General features: G+C 46.3%; 1 long non-coding RNA gene across 1 annotated transcript; it reads left to right on the forward strand.

Annotated features, from left to right (window-relative positions):
• The first annotated feature begins 3,409 nt into the window (after window positions 1–3,409).
• On the forward strand, window positions 3,410–17,794 carry LOC146444777 (uncharacterized). Its single transcript, XR_014850730.1, has 4 exons — window positions 3,410–3,651; window positions 4,674–4,709; window positions 5,594–5,702; window positions 17,659–17,794. It is a non-coding gene; the product is annotated as an uncharacterized LOC146444777 (long non-coding RNA).
• The last annotated feature ends 2,859 nt before the right edge of the window (window positions 17,795–20,653 follow it).

The raw sequence follows: 20,653 nt of genomic DNA on the forward strand, positions 1-20,653 counted from the left end.
GAAAGTAGTGAATTTCACCGCACTGGGAGTGAGGCAAATGTTATCGTTTAAACAGATTCATTAGGAGGTCAGTACTTGGGTAAGCTCTTAACAAGAGCTCTTGATGCTTAGGATCTTTGGAAAGCTGTAGTAATTCCTACTTAGGTGCTTAAATATAGATTTGAGAGTTAATACTAGGCAACAGGATTTGAATAATCAGACCTAGCTGCACACATGTGTGGATGCTTCTGGGACAGCTCAAGGCACATTAGGAGAGCCCAAGTGGCAGGACTGTTATGTGTGGGGTTTTTTTGGGTAAGTAGGCTTTGCTACCTTTTAAAGCATTGCTTACATGTTAGTCACTTTCAAGCACAAAAAATCCCCTCTTTTCTTTTGAAGCCCAAAGGAAAAAAGCTGTCCGCTGTTCAGAGTGGAGCTAGTGCTACATCTAATGATTCCCATTTTGGAGCAATTTGGGCTTTTCTTAGGATGGTTAGTTTTCCCCCCCTTACTGTAACTGGTTAGGTGGTGCTACGTGGTAACTTAATGTGCTCAGCATTAGCATCTGTCCCAGGTCAAACAGCATTTGTTACGTTCTGCACTCTTACATTTCCATCTTTGTGCGTGAAGCTGAAGTCTTGTAATGCGCTGCCAATGCCATTCCTCCATGACACCCATGCTAGAAAGTTGTCTGGCCTTGGTCAGCTTTCTTTCAGTACATACAGAGATAATAAAATTTCAGCATGAAAATGGCTCCTTTTGAGAAGCCTGAAGCATTATGGCAGTTACATAAGAGTGGCCACAGTATTGCTTTCAGTGAGGATTTAAAAGTAAATAGCCTTGGTTTAGCTGGGCTTGTGTAGATCACTTAACAAAATTATGTTAGTGGACCAAGAACAATGACTTCTGAGGCTGCAGAGCCTGGTTTTCACTGCAGACACAGCTGCAGGTGCTTTGGAAAGTCCATCTGCCTCTGTGGTAGTGTCCAGCAGGACATGGTGAGGGTGTAAATCCCACCCTGCCCAGTGGCTGTGGCATTTTGGTCTCAGGATCTCCACAAGATGTCAGTGTAGATTTATTGGATTAGATATAAAAATCCTTGTGCTGTTCCCTCCAATAGATTAAAGCAAAAACTGTTTTAGAGCTGCACAATAGGTTTGATTGTGCTCTGGAATGTGTTGCCTGCGGAGGATCGAGGTGGTGAGTGCTGGCATCCAGGGAGGAGTGTGACTGACACCTTGAAATGGGAGCAGGGCTCCTGGCTGAAACGGGCAATGCTTTGCTCATATTAGGGTGTCCTTATTCCCCTGGGGACAAGCTGCAGATGCACTATTGCAATCTATACTAAATTATGTTAATCTATACTAAGTTGCTCTATATTTTAGTCAAAGAAGAGCTGGAAGCCTGAAGAAAAGCTAGAAGGACCATCCTGGGTGGCAGGAAGGATGTGAGGATGGCTGGATCAAGTAATGTACTGGAGAAGTGTAACTGCTGGCTGTGTGGTATCCAAAGCTTGCTTGGCTTCTTTACCTACAAGTGGACTTGCAATGTCCAATGAGATGTGATCCTTCAAAGAAACTGGCATACAGCATCCAGCCGAAGGGAGTTCCCCTTGACCTTTTAACTCTTTTGCATAGCAGTCCCTGCCTGTCAGAGAAACTTTGTAATGCCCATCGAGGAGAATTCAGATGGATGTCAACAACAAAATAGTTTTTCCATGCAAGAAGATTCTCTGAAGTGCTGTCAGTGGGCAGTTTTGGGTGGAGATGCTGTCTGAAGCCCGGCTATGGCCACATGTGGGAGGGAGCTTCTCCAGCCAGGCTGGGCTCCTCCTTGCTCCTGCACTGCAGGTCTTTCCGAGGACTCCCCTGCCCTGGGCACTGCTGGGCCACCTGCAATGTCAGCTCCCAGCTGCTGCAGCCACGGCAAGGAAAGGAGGCAGCGCGGCCAGCAGCCGTAGGGATGTTTGAGAGCCATCTTTCCTCCCTTCTCCCTTGCAGTCCCTGGCATTTATTCCCTTTTCCCAGTAAGAGCCAAATGCAGTGCAGCCCCGCCGCTCTCCTTGCAGCTGGGGCTGCTGTCCCCAGAGCCCCAGAGCGCCGGGCTGGCGTGGGTGGCCCTCGGGAGCCGCCGGGCGATGATTCATTGCGGTCCCTGGAGCTGCACCCTGTCACCCGCGAGGGAGGCAGCGAAAGGGGACGGTGTTTGTCAGCGGTGGCAGAAATAGCCCCGTTTCAGATTTCACTGGGGAAGTGGGGAGGCAGCGAGGAGATCAGGGCCGGTGCGGCTCTCGGCCCCTCGCAGGCTGCCTCGTAGCCAGGTGGTGGGGAAAGCAGTGCCTTGCCCACCTAAATTTGGGGGATCCCAGGCACTCCTAGCCTTTGCCTTGTGCAGATCCGGTGGAGATGGGGATGCAAGCTCCCTCTCCCCTTGCTCTGTCCTCTCAGCTCATCCTGGGGCCACCTGAGATGACTTTTGGGTGTCAAGGGATTCCCGAGGAGGCACTTGTGATTTCCTGCCCGCTATGCCACAGCACGTGCTGGACTCCAATTGACCCCAGTAGAGAATTATTCTTATTTTCTTGCTGGCTAAGGGATTTTCGAGCCTGTTCAAGGGCTGAACTCTGCCCGCTGCTTGCCCCTGCCCAGGATGGGCTCCTGGGCTGCCCAGGATGCTCTGCAAAGCTGGGCAGTTTTCAAAGATGGGATAATCTTATTCATAGACATCATTTTAAAATAGAATAGATCCTGTTGCTCAGCACCGCAGCAGCCACATTGGATAAGGGAAAATGTGTGAACAAAACAGCCACTGAGATTTTAGGGCAAAGCTGTGCTCTTGTTCCTCAGGTTGGTGATTTCTCCCTGAAATCAATGGGATTGCTCAAGCAAGTTGCCATTTTAAACCTGACAAGGCTTTACTCTGAGCTCACCCTGAGTCTATCCGGTGAGGAGATATTTGTTTAGTGCTTTCCAGTGGGAAGAATGGAACTGGAGGCACATACGAACAGCTGCTCCTAAAAGCCTCCCAGTCTCTTAGAACAGGGCTTATTCCATTTTATATATATATATAAATTTATATATGTATGTATGTATATATATTTCAGCAGTGTTGCTCTCAGTGTGATCAACTCAAAATGCCCTGTTATCATAAAGCTTAATACCCTGGGAAACACTGTTCTAATGAAATTATTAGAAATTAGTTTTTTCCCCTCTCTCTCCTGAAAGCAACTTAATATTGCTATTTTTTGAGAAAGGTTGTTTTAGGACAGTCACAAGATATCTAGGCCTCAGCGTGGCAGTGCTATAACAGATTGGCAGCGACGCTGAGCAGCAATATCCAGACACGGATTGTGCTGGTGTCATGAGGGTGTAAATCCGAGTTTCCGATTGCTTCAAAATCAGGAGCAGCTGCCAGGCACGTGAAAGGTTGCCTGCCTGAATCCAGGGCTGTGGTCAGACTGGTTCCTCTGTCACTGCAAGCCGTGGGACTTACTCATCAGAGTGGCAGAGAGGCATGAAGGCTGCCTAAACCCACTCAAGGCACCCCATGGCTGGTGGAGCAGCCTTGGTTCCTGCCAGGATCCAGAGGGGAGAAGAGGGACTTCCCAGTGCTCTGCAGAGGCCAGCTGGCTTCTTCCCTCTCTTCCAGACCTGAAACATCTCCTGCTCCTTGGTAAGTGCCTTCTGCAGGTGCTTTAAAAGCCACTGTTAAGTTTCCCAGCTTCTATTCTCCCCCTCCATGGAGAAAGAAGCCAAATCTGATGGGTGTTTGCAAATGTGAAAAAAGAAGCTAAGGCTCCTTTCCCTACCTAATAATTTTTAAAATTTGCTGAAACAAGCTTGGCTGTTCCTCTAGGTTCCTGCTGTGCCTCCTCTGCTTGCCCAGAGCACAGTGCTGCTGGTTATCCCTCCCTCACAGAAGCCACAGAAGCCTCACCCGGTGTGCTGGCTGCCACAGGAGCTTTGCTGTTACTGATTCCAGCACCAATTCCCATGCAAGGAAACACCAGTACCCTTGTTTGGAAAGCCAGGCTGGGGCCCCCCTGCAGTCAGGTCCCTGCTGGAGACACTGTGGCCAGGCATCTGATAAGGAGAGATTTTGGAGGCGATGAGCCTTCTGCCAGGCTGCACTGACTCCCCTGCTACGTGTGTACCGTGAAATGTGTGGGTTTGGTGTGAACCTAACTGACACCCCAGGCAGTTTTTCTGCAATGTGATGATAATAGGACTGAACAAAACTGTAGCTCAAGCACCCAACTCTGATGTTTTGCCTCTGTGAACCAAGGGGCTGGGAATGGCTGGCTTTCCAAAGACTGCCCTGTGCTGTGTTGCATGGTGGCTCATTTTTGTCATGGAAAAGGAATGGATAAGAGCTGAGAGGAGCAAGCCCTGCACTTTTGAGGAGGGTCGTTTCAGTTTGGCATCAGACAGCAAGGGAGGTGGGCTTGGCTTGGCTGATATTTGGCCCACAGCCCTCTCGTCCCTGAGCCATGGCATGCCCAGCTGCACTCCCACAGGCTCAGGGCTGAAGCTCCTGCAGCTCCTTAAGCCTCAAATTTCCCAAAATTTTAGAAGAAACTTGTGTTTCTGTCTTGGCAGTAGTATTATTTGGAGTTTGAATGAAGCCCTGCAAGGCTCATTCCCAGCTCTCCATGGACATTGGCAGTAACTTGTTCTTTGTCCCTTCTTTTGCAGCACATCCTCCAAATGGGTGATTAATCAGAATCCAAGGTAGGAAGCAGACAGGGTTTCCCTGTTTTATCACCACCACTGAACTATTTCCACCATACTGAAGTGCAGAGGAAAATTCTTTATCCCTCCTGGAGCCATCTCCACATCTCCTTCAGTTGCCAAAGCACTGTGTTGGTAGCAGGAGCAGGCTTGGGCATGGCCAAGGAGGCCAAAGATGGAGTTATTACCCGGTCAGGAGGCTAAGGGGCACATCCCTGCTCTTTTTCAGGATACCCAGCCCCTTGAGACCCTGCAGCATCATCTCTGGCCATCATCCAGATCTGAGGAGTAACTGCTGCAGTTTTTCCTCTCACCCAGCCCTGGGAAAAGCACTGAGACCTGTAAATCAGATCTTCTCCCTCCTCTCACCAGGTGGAAATGGGGAAGGAAAAACCTTAATCCCTCCTCTCCTGCCCACAATGGGAAAGATAAGCTGTATTTACTTTCTGCCGCCTTGTAGCTGAAAGGAGGAAGAGAAAAGAGAATGTGGAAAGGGAGAGAGGAGAAGGTTGGGGCATGGAGATGCCCCTCAGTGACCACACTGGAGTCTGCTGAATCCTGAAATGGGCAGTCTGCAGCTGGGCAGTCTGCAGTGTGGCACCCCCGCTTGTAGAGAAAGCTTTTCCTGAGTCATACAGTAACAGTACAGGGCAAACTGGGAAGGCGACCCAGAGAAAAATCTGTCCCACCTGTGGTTGTGTCAGGGGTGTTGCTGGATGTTATTTATAACATTTAATTATTATTATTTTTACTTGTCCCAGTTCTTCCCAGACAGAGAAGGTCACTCCAGCTGTTTCTCTGGAAAGAAAATGGTGTTAAACTGGTAAAAAGGAGTTAAATTCTTGTGGGTTTATTTTTTGTTTGTTTGTTTTAATTTTTTCAAGGTTTTGCCATTCTCACTTTGGTGAGCACTCCTACACACCTCACACAAGTGAGACTTGAGCATGGCATTTAAAAATACATGAAAGGGTGGAGCAGCACAGAAGTATGGAGGTGAGTCTGTGTAAATGCTTGGCAAATAAAACCCCAAACATTAAAACAACCCCCGGGGGCATGTGCCAGGATGGTGGGCATGGGAGGCAAGCAGCCAGGCAAGGGAGAACCTGGCAGAGGGAATGCAGCCCCTGACTGTTTCTGTGTGATGCCTGCTGTGGGGTGAGAGCCTTTTGGAGAAGGAAAATCAGCCCTCCTTCCAGACAGGATGGGTCTGGGCACCAAAGGACGTGCTGGTCTTGGAGAGGGTCACTTGTGGCAGCAGGTCGGGAAGCAGCTCCAGAGTTATGGCCATGGCTTGTCTCTGCAGTGCCCCTGACCATGGGAATGGTCAGGGGCACTAGGAGAGCACCACACCTACGTCCTGTCTGTGGCCTGAGGTTGTCACCATCGTGTACCCAAGCGGGAAGGAGCTGTTACTGCCGTGAAAGGATACAGAATCAGGCATAAAATGGGAAGAAATTAAAATCTTGTGGCAAGTTTCTCCTACATTTTTGCTCTCTCTGTAGTTAAAAAGAAGAAGTTGAGGGGCCTGGGGCCTTCCACAAGTGTTCGCCTTGGGCTGTGGGCTCAAAACCTACCCTATCTAGAGCATAATCTCCTTTCTTTGGTGTGGTCTGTTATAACTGGTGTGGGAGGAGCACACTCCTCTGCCCTGGCAGTGTGACCCTGCCCAGGAATAAATGACTGTGGTGGCTGTCAAGTAAATGCAATAAAAAAATTAAATGTAGCTGTTAACACACCTCTCCTCACTTTGATTCTTATAATTAGGTCAGATAGAGCAGCTACTAATTTGAGTAGTTTCTGTGGCTCCCCTCAGACAGCCTTTTTAGCAGCAGTCCCTGATTTTAATTGGGTTATGGAAAGACATTACCCTTTTCTGAACCATATGCTAGACCTGCTCACCTCCACAGACAGTGACACATGATTTTACTGCACAGAAGCCAAACATAACAAATCAACAAATAACTCGTGGTCTCTGATAATCCAGGTGACGTAGGTGATTAATTGCCTAGGCACTTACAGGAAGATACTTGCATGCTGGGTTTTTGGTAGTGACAAATGAGCTGTGTCTATCAAGGTGCATGCTCTGGCTTTTTGCAGGAATGGAGATAAAGATTTGAATCCAGGACACCCAGAGCTAGGTCAGTTCAAAGGTCCCTGATGAGGGGATGTCTTTGTGATGAACGTGTGTCACTCCCTATCAAAATGGTCCTACACAGAGATAGCTGTGTTGCACCAAGACTTGCTGGGGAGTGAGGCTATCTGTGCCATCCCATGCCACCCTACAGCTCCTGAATCTCCCAGGTGAACAAGACCCATGATTCATGCATCATGAAGTCAGAGGGAGGCAACATAACCCTTTAATCTGGTATCATGTGCAGAGCAAGCTGGGTGGCTAATTAATTTCAACTGGAGCATTTCTTTTGTCCTTTTTCCTTCTTTCAGAAGAAAATGAGTAAACCAGACAAAAATTTGTGACTTAATGGTTTCCAGTGATGGAGAGTACCCAGCATGACTGACTAAATTGTTGCAGTGCTTAATTATGCTGATGAAGTCAATGGAGTTACTGTAAACTGAAGTTATACAGGTGTGACTGAATAAAAAATTTGGCCTAGTTACCTGAAAGAAGCAGCACTTTAGAGCCTCTGTGTGTCTTTAAATAAAATTATTTTCCAGCAGAAGAGGCAGAAATGCAAGACTTTTCTTCTAAAGCACATTACAGCAGTCAATCGATCTCCAGCATACTACTGGAATATTAATGCCAAATCCAAGTTGCACCCATTCTTAAGACAGTTAATTGGACTTATTTCATACATCAGTCTGTCTGTTGTCGTTAGGGCTATATTGCTGCTGGCTGTGATAACATTTTTATCTGTTAACTTCCAAGCTGCTACGAGTAACACCAGCTACTCATGAAATGAGTCAGCTAACTTTCCTTTTAACTGTTTCTTCTGCTCCCCGAAGGTGTTATGAATGTTGTGGTACGACAAGCTGGTCGACGCTCATTCCTTTAAAGTTGATGTATCAATTTTATTGTCACAGTAGGCTTTCAGAAGAATAGGTTCAGGGTTTGCAGCAGCTGGGCCAGACGTATTTGCTAGTTCACTGCAAAAACCTGAGTGAAAACAATTGTTTTGATTTATTTAAAAAGCATCTTATGGTGGAAATTGGTGTTACAATATCCAGGCTTTTACTCCCACAGGAACAATTCTTACAGGCTATCTGAATTATCCAGAATGTGCCAAGGCAGATTTATACTTAAACTGGATTATAAGGAAATACACTGCAAATCACCGCAACAAATCATTACTAATCACAATCAATTGGAGTGATTAAAGCTCTGGAATCTCTCCCGAAGTTGCGTTAATGGATGTGAAATTGTATGCAAATGGCACTGCAGTTCCCAGCACCAGCCCAACACTGCCTCTCATGCCCCCTCTCACCCAGTGTGGTGGAAGGTTTTCCCTCGAACCAATGTCCTGATAAATGCCTTTTCCATCCTGGGTGAGATTTTCATGGGAGGACTGAAGACCTTTATCCCAGAGAAAGAAGGAACACTGTAATTTGTTACACCCCCTAAAAAGAGTTTAACCCCTACGGATTAGTCACACCCTTACTCAGGTAAAATATTGTCAGACTAGCTGATTTTTCACATGAAAAATGTCTGTGGTATTCTTCTTCGCTTCCTGTGCTTAACTGCTGGGGCTATGGTTGCTACACATGTTAAGAAGCTACACTTTCCCAACCCAAATGTGAACAGGGAGAGCCAGCATATATTTATGGATTTTTACATATATTACAGAAATATTTTAAAGCTTAAGAAATCTTCTGGGCTATGTTTGTTCAGTGTTTCAATAACCTCCTCTGAAAATGCTCACAGAGGATAATTCTTCATTCTGGTCCACAATATTTTATTTATTCCTCAACTCAATGTTTTCTTCATGCTGATTATAAGTGCCATAACTCCGTGGCACTGAAATGCATCCTTTCCAGAGGTCATTCACTCTCTTCATTGTGAGAAAACAAGGAATTACACCCCAGAGGTTGTTTCCTGGCTAGAGAGTTGAGACTGCTTTCCTGGGACTGCAGATTGGACAAAATATGGCTATGCCAGAAACCCCCTGTCACCAGCACTGTCTGGGAGCAGGGGGTGATGAATGTCACCAAACATGTTGCTGAAAAATGATGCTGACAGCATCAGAGGAAGGCCCCTAAAATGTAATCCTTAACCCACCTCCTCAGTAGCCCAACAGGCTTGTGTAGCTGGTGGGATATAAGAGAAACTGAGTCCTTCAAAGAAAGAACAGGACATTTTCCATGCCCACTGTGCTGGTGTGCACAATAGAAGCCTTTTATAATGTCCCTATGTTTTATCCTCATCCCAACCCACCAAAACAGAAAAAATGAAGTCCCAGATGACCCATCACCCACCTGTCCATGCCCCCTGGGAGACAGATGTGAAGGTCTCCCACTGGCTCTGGGTGGGAGGCAGAAGATGTGCCCACAGACATTGGTGTGGGCACCTGGGAGAGCAGCAGTGTAATTGCTAAGTGGCAAATACCTGTTTGTCGTGTTCTGGAATCCTCCCCCTCCTACACCCACTTTATGTGCCTCTTTCCTGTTTAGAGGGGAGGTTATCTCGGCCCAGCTTTATGTGGTTCTCCCCGTGTGGCAGAGGTGGTGGTGATGGTGATGCCCATTGTAAGGAAAGCTGTGCCCCACAGGAGCTGCCCCCTGGGCTGCTCTGCTGGTAAATGCCCTTTTGAATGCATCCCCTCCAGCTCCTGTGCTGAAGTACAAGGCATCCACGCTGTGCCTGCAGCACTGAGAGAACCATCAGCTCGGGTGGGGTTTGCAGCAGCTGAAAGAGGCCCTGAAGACATGCCAGCAGTTGCTTTAGGATGTTCCCATATCCCAGGACAGCAGGGATGTACCTCAAAGGCTCAGGGAGGTGACCCAGATCCAGCACACCATATCTCCCCAAAGGGTGTTGCTGCAAAGCAAAGCGGCACTTCTTGATGCAACTGCTGCTCCATGACAGGAATGAGGGAGGTGTGTTTTAATGAAGAGCAGCTTTACCTTCATCACAAGTCCCTGTGTGGGAGGATTGCTCTGCTGTGGGTCAGTGCTCTGGGTGGGTTCACCCTGCTCCTCCACACAGCCAGCGACCCCAGGCACCACAATACACCCCTCTGGCTCTGCCCAAAATTCACCTGAGATCTCTCCTGGCTGGAGGTGCTGGTGAAAGAGGCAATAATGAGCTGGACTGATCGCTGTGCCTTCTGTAGAACAATAGCTAAGCAAACATTTCAGAAGGAAGAAACTAATGAGGGAAGAAAAAGAACTTTTATTTCTGTCCTAGTTTTGGCTGGTGATTTCTCATGGTATCAGGATACTTGTGCTTGGCTGAGAGGCCAATACGAGCTGTAGGTGATTAAAGCCAGAATAATTTTACAGGGCAAAAGGGTCAGCTGATCATGGAGGCTGGTCATCTTCCTCCAACTGTAAAAGTCCTTGGAATGTCTCCCTAGTAGGTCTGCTTTGATTTAATACTCCCTGAAGGGACTCACGGGTGCCTCCACAAGCACTTAATGTGCCTAATATTTCTGTGAGCTTATGGTTCATCCCTACAAATGTGCAGGAGGTTCTGCATGTGCCAGAGATACAGCTGATGGAGTATCACAGTGTTTTCTGCTTCATTTTCTCTTAATAGTTTTTGCAAGAATTCCCCATTTTTACCCTCAGCTGGCACTTATTAAGTTGTAGAGAAAACTCATCCCTAGCTTTCATCCCAGGTTACCTGGATGGCTACCTGAGAGCCTTCAGTTTTGTTCTTATTTTCATGAGCCCTTGCCCCATCATATAGCTTCTCTAGGAGAAACCTGACATCTGCTACTAGCCCTGCTCATCCGTTCCTGTGAACACTTCAGTGGTTTGCATGATCCAGGCTGTGTTCTGCTTTTCTATCAAATAACTCACTGCTGGAATGGTCCTCTAACTCTCAGTTGATCACGAGATGCTGTGTGCAGCAAACACAGATCTGCTCTTCCAGACCTTTCATGCTGCCTCTTGGTGCAGCACTGCTTTGTGAATCAGTGTCTCACTTCTAATGGTGAAGGGTCCTATTCCTAGTCAAGGTGATGTTTCTGGCACTGGACAGAAGCATCTCCTGAAAAGTCTTTCCTTCTCCTGTGTGACATTGCTCTTTTTTATTGTGCAGGTTGTACATGCTCCGCTTCTCAGTAAGTACTAGAAGCTCTGGTCTGAAGACTCTTGTGAAAAGGGTTTGCTTCTTTCAAGTGAATCAGATCTTTGAAGAGCCAGACACTGATAGTGTGTGCTTCTTTCCATGCCTTTGACAGCCTTCCATGATGTTTTCTATAAGTTCATCCTTAGTGCTTCTTGCTGGTGTCTCCCTGGGCTCTCAGTTTGTATCCCCTTTCTGCACACATTGCCTTAAAGTAGTTCTTCCAACCTTCACAAAAAGACAAAAACCATTCCTCTCTCATTCCCAAGGTGCTTCAACATCCTGGAATCTCTGGCTGCTGCCACAAGGTTCCCTCTCCATTCGTTGCCCTGCCTCACCATTGCTCTTAGCCTTACCTCCACTTTTGATATAAAATCAGCATTCTCTGCTAGCAGGTAAGGTAAGCCCTGTAGAAGAGTGTCTGATGAAAACAAGTCTTTGTTAAAATAACAGGTTAGCAGGTGAAGGGAGCACTCTGAGAGGGGGGAAACCTACCCCTTGTAGTGCCAGTACCAGCTGACTCCCTCTGCAGCTCTCCCAAACAGGAATGTTTTGGTGTTCTAAAGGCCACTGGTAATTCTGACTATTATCTATGCAGACTTTAAAGTTGTTGTCAATCTTTTCTTCCTTTCCCAGCCCATTTTCAGGTCAACACAGTAATTTTTAAGTTGCTATTAGGACTACAACACTGGCTTGGCATTTGAAAGTAAATTCAGTAGCAGAGGTTGAACAACACTAACAGATTAAATTTATGTAGCTTTTATCAAGGTGAAGGACAAAGATGGTTTTAAATAATAGAATCATAGAATGGTTTGGGTTGGAAGGGACCTTAAAAATCTTGTAAACTCACAGCTAAATATAAATTTGTGTGTTTGACTCTACTGTGTAATAATGGTAATGATAGCATACTCTTATTAGTTTTTCATTGTAGGTCAAGGGAGGTGGTTCTGCCCCTCTACTTCACTATCATGAGACCCTACCTGGTGTGAGCACCCAGCTCTGGGGTCCTCTGCACAAGTAGGATGTGGATCTGTTGGAGTGAGTCCAGAGGAGGGCCATGAAGGTGATCAGAGCAGGTGTACCTCTACTAAGAAGACATGCTGAGAGAATGTACCACATGTAGTGGCAGGAGAAGGCTTTAAATTGTAAGAAGGGAGGGTAGATTTGCATTAGTTGTTAGGAAGAAATTCATTATTGTGAGGGTGGTGAGCCACTGGCAGAGTTTGTCCAGAGAAGCTGTGGATGCCTCATCCCTGGAAGTGTTCAAGTCGGGGTTAGATGTGGTTTAGAGCAACCTGGCCCAGTGGAAGGTGTCCCTGCCCACAACAGGGGGGCTGGAACTAGGTGACCTCTAATTTCCCTTCCAACCCAGACAATTCCATAATTTTCTGAAGTCAAAGCAGAGGACCATTCAGCTCTCATGTCTCTCAAGCCAGGCTTTGGATAAGTGAATTCACTCTGTCTGTTTTTCTTCTTCAAGTACAAGTGGAGGTAAAGGTGATTAGCAAGGACCAAAACTGTAAATTTTAGATGCTTGAGTCATGGCAGGTGAATCTTACCCACTGCTAAATAAAGCCACACATGGGTTCCTAAACATCCATCTCCCCAGAAGCCTTGGACAGTAGAAAAAGAACTTGAAAGCTGCTTGTCCGCCTTATGACTGGGAAGATTGCAGGTACTTTCCCCTTTGCCTGGAGATATTGTTAGAAGGCAGCAAAAGCCCATTTTACTGCCGTAACAAGTTAATTAACTCAATTTTCCCCCAGCTTAGCTGAGCAAAGGTTTTGTGTAAGCCACATGCACTATACTGAGGAACAGGGCTTTTCTCCCACGTTTTTGCTGTACCCGCAGTGATACGGCTAACAGAAGCTGTTGTCTTCTGAAGAGGAAAATCATTCTGAATTGTTTCCAATGGCCTGGGTTGCTCTTTTGGTTTCTAGCTAAACTCACTGCATTAGAAGAAATCCCCGTCACGAATTGCCTGCTTCCCCCACCAAGCCCTTGTGAATCATCCACAAGGGAACAACACGGCGCTGCTACCGTGCTGAGCATAGCAGCTGCCAGGCTGCTCTCCTCATCTGCTGCAAGATGATGCCCAACGTGAGCATTCGGCAGCTTTTGTGGGTCAATAATATGACTTTCAAAATTTTTGACCTATTTTGCACCCCAGTTTATTCAAACAAGATATGCCACCATGGTTTTGCAGAAAAGGTTTCCAGAAACTTTCTCACAGCAGGGCTGCCTATGACAAGAAGTGTAAAAAGTCTCTGTAAATCAGGGAACTTATTCTGTGGTACAATCTGTGTAGGAAAAAGTTCACTCGCCACTTTTTGCTTGGCTCTGCCAGTGCAGATTCAACATCTCGCAGCTTCGATTCCCGCGAAGCACTCTCAAAATATTTGTCACAGTCTGCTTTTGCTTGAAACCTACGGAGCAGAGCAAGCTGTGCAGCACAGCGTGCCAGCATGCTTGTGAAAAATCCCTTCTGGATGCCTGTCACTGCTCTGCTTAGCACTTTGCACTCTGTCTCTAGCCATTTTCTTGACCTTGTGTTTACCTCCATGGCACTTACCCACTTCCTCACTCGGCTGCAGATCTCGTTGGCTGGTGCAGACCTTGCTGCACACGCAGCAATCTGCCAGCAAGGCTGTAACCCCGCTGGGGAAGAGATGTGCTGATTTCATCTGACATTGGCACATGAATTTGATTAAAATATCAAAGAAAGGATCTAGTGGTGTAGGTGTTTTTGTAGACCCGTTTGTATGATTTCACAGATGTTGCTCAAATAGATGGGTTTTTGTGACCACTGTAAGAAAATCTTGGTCATGGAGGAGGAGTACTACCCATGGTGTAACAGGGGTGTGTGGGATGAGGAGTTGTGTAACCAATGTGCTGGTGATCCCCAGCTGATATTTTGCAAACCACTCATCTGGGCGCTGAGCTACTCTGGCTGCTGACTTCACAGCACCAGCCAACACTGAGTCTCCTTTCTCACCTGCAGCTGGGTCAAGCTGAAGACAAAGAAGGGATGAAAATGATCTGGTTGATTGCTTCTTCAAAGGCTTTCTTCTGGGCTATGTTGGGCCCCAGAATACTGTCTTGTCCCTGGAGAAACAAGAATTGAAGTGAAAAGTTATGATGCAAATCTGTAATGCTACAAAACTGCAGGAGGACAAAGGCACTTTCCTGAAAACTTATCAGAAAAGCAAATAAAACCAAAAGCTGTTCTGTTGAGTCAGAAATACTTAGTCATCACTGTCTTCAAACTATGACCCTTGATAACCAGTCAGTTGCAGAGAAATTCAGTGTACTCAGCGGTGAATTTTACAATCTCCCTGCTCAGCTACCAGATTTTGATAGCTTTTTTGGAAGATGATAACATTGTTTGGGCTTCTTTGCCATTGTCCTCTCTCTTTCTTGTCCTTGCCACCCTTCACAGAGACCTCTACAAGATGACTGAAAACCACCTTCTTCACTCTTTCTCCAGCTCTTCAAGCTGCCAGAAGTTCATCATTGCTTGAAGTTGGCGCCCTGGAGGGGTCTGGATGATGTACCATAAGAGAAGAGGTGTAAAACGCAGTTATTGTCCATTGGTCAGTCTCTGGGGTGAAAAACCTGGAGACTGTTAGTGACAATCCAAGTAATCTCCCATCCTTGGGCTTCTGCCTCTGCAGCTTCCTTCTCCACAGCTTTGGGGCTCTGGAGAGGGTAAGTCCTTTCCTCTCCTCTGTGCTTTTCAGCAGGCTGAGGCTTGGAGTCTTACTGGTTTGGGGAATGGACTTTGAATGGGCTACACACTGCTGGGCAGGATTTTGGGTGTTTCTCTGGAGGAGGCTGGACATCTGCTTCAACACCCTTCACTGGGGCTTGGGGAGGAAGGGTCTAGACAGGGTCTGACTGGTGCCTGTATTTGTACTCTTGATTTAGTTCCAATGTCAAAAAAAACCCCACTCATTAGATTCACATGATGGAGCAGCAAAGAAAGTGTCTATTTATGGAAGCTGTGGAAAGTCCACAGTGATGTGGGTTGCAGTTATTTGTCTGAATGGCGCCTCCTGACATCACGAGTGGCTGGAAAGGCTTGCTCAGGAACAACGGAGAGGGCAGCTCTGCCTGACTCTATTAAAGCCTAAACACTTACAGCACCTAGAATTGAATTTCTTGTTTTCCATTACAGAAGTCCTATTTTACAGGAAGTTTGGTGTGTAGAGAGGGTAATGCTTTTTGAGGCTTGTGAGAAAAGCATGCTTCTTGCTTGTTTGCCAAGTGACTGCTCTATAGACATTTTACAGAGAGTAAGATCAGGAAGATCAGGTGTGCATGTAAAAAAAAGAGAAGATATTTCACAAAAAAAAAAAGTTATAGGAAGATATCAACTGAAAGGAAAACAAATCTCTCAGGTCTGTGAATTAAAAAAGAGTCCTGTTTTTCTGAACTCAATTACCTGTAACGTAGAAATGCAGTTGTACAACAGAGCTATGAAAGGCTCATTTTTTATCAAACTCATGCATGTTAAGGAATTCTTTAAGATTCAGTGTCATCCCTTGCATATTTTATTTTGACTCTTGAGTTCTTCTTCAAGTGTGTATCCACATTCAGGGGCCATCACTGCTGGGTCCTCCTGGGTAGATGGCTTGCAAGAATTGTTGAGGCTGCCTTGTCATTTATTCAGGTGGGTCAAGGCGAGAGCAACTAGCTGCCTGATGCAACACTTCATCAGGAGCTGTTAGTCCCTGAGCCCCCCAGTCGATGTGCTGTGCCCTGTGCCCAGGATGGAGCATTGCTGGCCAAGGACTCCTTTGGCAACTCCAGATCCTGCATCTTTTTGCAGCACTGCCTGACTGCTGGAACACCACAGGGAGTCATAGCCCGGGGGTGCTTACTCCAGACTTGTGAGTGCTGCAGGGCAACATCAGCTATGCCCCAGGATTAAAGGGAAAGCAAATGCTGACTGGCTCATGCATGGCAGAAAGTGAAGCAGGACCAGCTTCCCAGCACACCCTCAACCATGTGAACTTCACTGCAGAGTAGACTTCAGAAAAGCAAAATTACTTCTGACTGCGGCAAAGGGAGAAGCTCTGGATCCATTCACTCACTAAATCACAGTGCACACTGTGGTGGGGATGTGAATGGAGCTTGGTGAGCCCTCTGGGGAACACCCATGCAGACCTGCCCTGGACATCTGGGGAGGTTGCCTATTGTCCCTTGGAGGCACAGCTCTGGAATGATATACCTTCAGTGTCTTTTAAGTACTTTTGTGAATCCTTTGTTTTGCAAAAGTTTCAGTTTTTGTTGCTCTGATACACATCCTCTTTCTTCATACAATGAACATTTCTCTCCTTTTTCCATGCTCATTTTCTTCCTTTCTATGTTTTTTCCCTTTTCTTTCTTGATGGTTTTTCTCTCATTCTGACTTATTTTTGTGGCTTCCTTATCTCCCCCCCATCCTTCTTCCCTTTTTTTCCTCTGTTCTCACTCTTTCCCTTCATTGTATTTCCCATTCTCCACTGGCTCTGGCACCCATTGGGGAGGACAGAGTATCTCCTGTGAGTTCCTAATGAACAGATCGCCACCCCAGCAAAGGCATACCAGAGAGTCCAGTTTCTGCCTTGGATTCAGTTTTTGTTTGCTTGTGTCTTTTTTTTCCTTTTGAGGTTTTGGATGGGTTTTTTTGTTGCAAGATGCTTCATCAGCCAGCAAAGTTCATAGCCACAATGGGAGCAAAGAGTGAAAGGAGGTGGCTCTCAGAGAGCCACTGGTGAGTTCTGGGCAGCTGCAACAGCATTTCTGAAATGTGTAGGTGGATGGATCTGAATAGCCCCACCATTTGCACCTTTGCACCCCCAAACCCTTTGCATCCTTTCTCTGCCTCAGTTCCCCTCCTAAATCTCATTGGAGATCCCCATCTCCTTTTGGGATAAAAAGAGAAACCACCAAACTACTGCCCAGCATGTGCCTTCCCATTACTGATCATGTGGCACAAACTCGTCTGATTGTGATTGCGGTTCACTATTTGGGGCTTGGTAGATGTACTTGTAAAATTGAAACTACTGGCTGCTCCTCTTATCAGTTTGCATGGCAGCACGTGGTGTGCCTCTGCCTCTAGGCAGAACCTGCTGCTGGGACCGTGCTGGTTTCAGTTTCATCAGTATGTTCTCCTCCCTCACAGGCCATGCACAAGCAAGGGTTGAGTTTGCAGCACCAGGTCTCAAAGCACTTACACAGCAAACCATCAGGGTTGCAATGGGAGACATTTTCTATACCCATTTTACAGAGAGGTGGAAGAGTGAAGCTGCCTAGGGTTCTCATCCATCTGCTGTGGACATTTACCCTGTGGACAGTATTTGTTCACTACAGACCTTACCTACTGAGTGTCCTGCCCAAGCATTGCCTTCTGGAGTGTGTTAGTCACCAGCAGCACAGGGACATATGCATATGTGTCAAAATACTGTCTTACTATTACTGTCTTGGCAAGTTTGCAGCTATATAAATCTAGCATAAAATGCATATAATGTTATCATGCATATGTATTTGTGTAGCATATACATAATCACCTCTTTGTATGCAAATATAGTTAAAGCCATAGGTAAATATGCTTTTCAAGCATGAATTCAACAATGGAAAAAATATTTGATTTTAAAAGTAAGCCTTTATTATGCCTTTGTGCTGATTCTGCCTATAAATTATTTTTCTTGTTGATAACAGGTAGCTATCAGTTTTCCAGGGAAACAAAGGAAAAGAAGATGACATAGTTGTCAAGCACTGCATTGTACCATGCCATGAATTTTCCTTCCTACGGGCTGAGAAGAAACCACTGAATTATATCGTAACTGTCAAGCGTCCTTTTTTAAGTTTGTTATAAAATTATTTAATATACACAATAAAATTATTTAATATACAAAAGGTATCATGCAGAGCCAGGAAGTTTTTCCTTCAGCAATATATAGAGGAAAACAAGAAATGAGAAATGCACCTGAAAATGTTGAAACACTGACAGTAGAATGTTGGAGAATATTGTAATAGATCATACTTACGACAAAACAGAAACTCAACACCTTGGAGAACACAGAGAGCACTTGAACTGTGTTTACTTCCAGGCACATTGGCCTTTGCATAGGGGTGGGCTGGGTGATTCAGCTGAATCTGAAACCTGATAAACTCTTGCCTTCTGTTTTTACATCACAGCCAGTGATTGCACATGACACATTAGGAGCAGATACCGCTATGCAGACACTACCTTTGGTATTTACTGTATTGATCCTAGTAAGGATCATTCCTTGGTCATGCTGTACTTCAGTCTTTCTCTTATGGGTGTGTGTATGTGGGAGCCAGAGGATATATGTACAAATGGGAGGTCTTGAGCCTGGATTGTGAGAGAGTTAAAAGAGTTTGTGTGAAATATTTGCTTCTGTTTAGCTTCTGTTTATAAACTGTGGCAGCAGACTCTGGTTCCCAGTAACTTATGCCTCATTTGAGCTCCTCCAGTGAATATGCTTCTGTCCAAATGTTAAGAATCATGCTTAGTAGGAATTTGAGCTGCATTAATCGCACCAGCCAGCAAAGTTGTCTTATTATTTCTTTTCTTTGATTGGAAAAACATGTGAGTACATCTGGCATAAGCACTGGCACAAGAGAACTTAAAATTAAATTCTGATTCCTTATAAAATTGCCACTTAGAAATGGTTCCATGTAACTTTGCCCTCAAATCTTAATTGTTTACATTTTTGCAGATATTGAGAACAAATGAGGTATGAACAACATCAAAGGAAACTGTTCGAAAACACACAGTAAATATTTTTGTTATCTATTTTTGGAAAAAAAAAATTTAATACCAATTTTTTTTAAAAAATTCATGTAACTAAATATTTATTGAGACACTTCTTTTAAGCCAGGGTGGTCCAATGTCAGCAGCAATTAAGTCTGCACCAAGATTTTGGTAGCCCAACACCCAGCAGCTCCATCTCCTAGCCTGGGAAGCACAACCCCACCTTTGTCCCACTTGACTCCTTTTCACCCTTCCTCCTGGCAGCAGTGCCTGCCAAGCCCTCTGGCTGCTCTCTGCCACCAAAGCTGCTACAGAGAAACTGGGGAAGGAGGAAGGAATTGGCTGTGGGTTGTTGCTGTCAGTTTTGAAGACTCACTGTCAATTGCTGGTGGTGAAGAAGAGGAAGAGGAGAAGGAGGGTGAGCAGAAGAAGGAGGAGGAGGATGCGGCAGCAGCTGTGTGAAGCCTGGCCACAGCAGCCCAGCTCCCTGCAGCAGCCTGTGAGGAGATGAAGGGGTGGCATTTGGCTGTTTGGGCAGCTCTACCATCACCAACCACAGCTTCCCATCTCCTCAGAGAGAAGAAGGGGTGGGCTGCCTGAAGGCTGGAGTAGCACCACATTGTGCAAGGGCCTGTCAGTTTTCAACTCTGACACATGTCCAGTGAGGTGGGTGACCAGTGCAGTTAGCACGTGGCCCCAGTTCCAGCCACACAGATGTAAATGCAGAAGGGCCTTGCTGCCTCCATGGGGAGCATTCAGGATTTTTCCCTGAGTGTAGAAGGAGGTGGACCTAAACCAAGATATCTTCCAAGCCCTCACCAGCAAGTACCCTGACATGTCTTTGGTGACACAAATATTTTTATTTTAAGGACCTGGATCAAAGTTGGTCCCTGCCTATGCATCCTCTGTGAGGTCCCCTGCACCTTATGTGAATTCACAGTGGGCTGCTTTCGACCCTGCAAAGCAGGACAACTCATTTTGCCTTTGTTTTGCCATCTCTCTGCTGTGCCCTGTTAGCCTGTAAGCCTTTGAGTTCACAGCCTTTTCTCCCTGTTGATGCAGTGGCAGCGGGGTCAGAGATTATGTATTTTCCCTGCACTATGGAGTGGGATGACTGGGATTTGTTGGCCTGAAGTCAGCCAGCTGAAAGTGAGTGTGAAGCACCTGGAGTAAGAGCCTGGCATCTCAATGTCTAATGAGCTCCACCATCTAGGGTGGTGAATCACCCACAGGGAGAACATGTTTCTCTCCACTGACCATGACGTGACCCTAAATGTGACACCCACCTCTCTCTGGACCAGACAGACCCTGACCTGCCTGTGAGTGCTGCTGTCTGAGGCGGAAGGCAAAGGGCAAGTGGGAAGGGAGTGGGCTCACCAAGCTGTGGTGAGGGATCAGCAGATCTTTAAATTCCATCTGTGGTTTGTGCAGTTGGTGGGGAGAGATGCGCAGCCCCAGGAAGGAACTCACAGCAGTGAAGCGCCTGGTCCAAAATGCTGTGTGAGAGGGACTGCCTTTCTCCAGTGGCTCTGTAAGAAACCTCAGATGGGTTGGGAGAGCATCAGACCCTTTGAACTCCCTTGGCAGGGCAGTGTAAATGCCTTGCTCAGCCAGGACATGTCCAAACCCTTCTGTGTGGGGCAGCTCTCGGCCACCCTGGGCTGGGAGGGGAGGTGGCTGAGGTGCCATGCCAGCCTTCCAGTAGCCTAGGCTGCTCAGAAACATGCACTGCAAATCATGGCTTTTCTGAGGGACATAGGAGGAAACTGCGGGTGCTGAACTTCCTCATACTTCCTCAGAAAATAAGATTTCTCCCAGCTCTGATGATACCAGACACAACTTGGTATTTCATTATTGCTTTTTATTCTGTTAAGCATTTGTACTCTCTCACCATGCACATACGTGTAGAAAAAAAGAGCTGTACATAGAGTACGA

Source organism: Lichenostomus cassidix, chromosome 1 (genome assembly GCF_008360975.1).
Source record: "Lichenostomus cassidix isolate B80296 chromosome 1, HeHo_3.0, whole genome shotgun sequence".
Lineage (NCBI taxonomy): Eukaryota > Metazoa > Chordata > Aves > Passeriformes > Meliphagidae > Lichenostomus > Lichenostomus cassidix.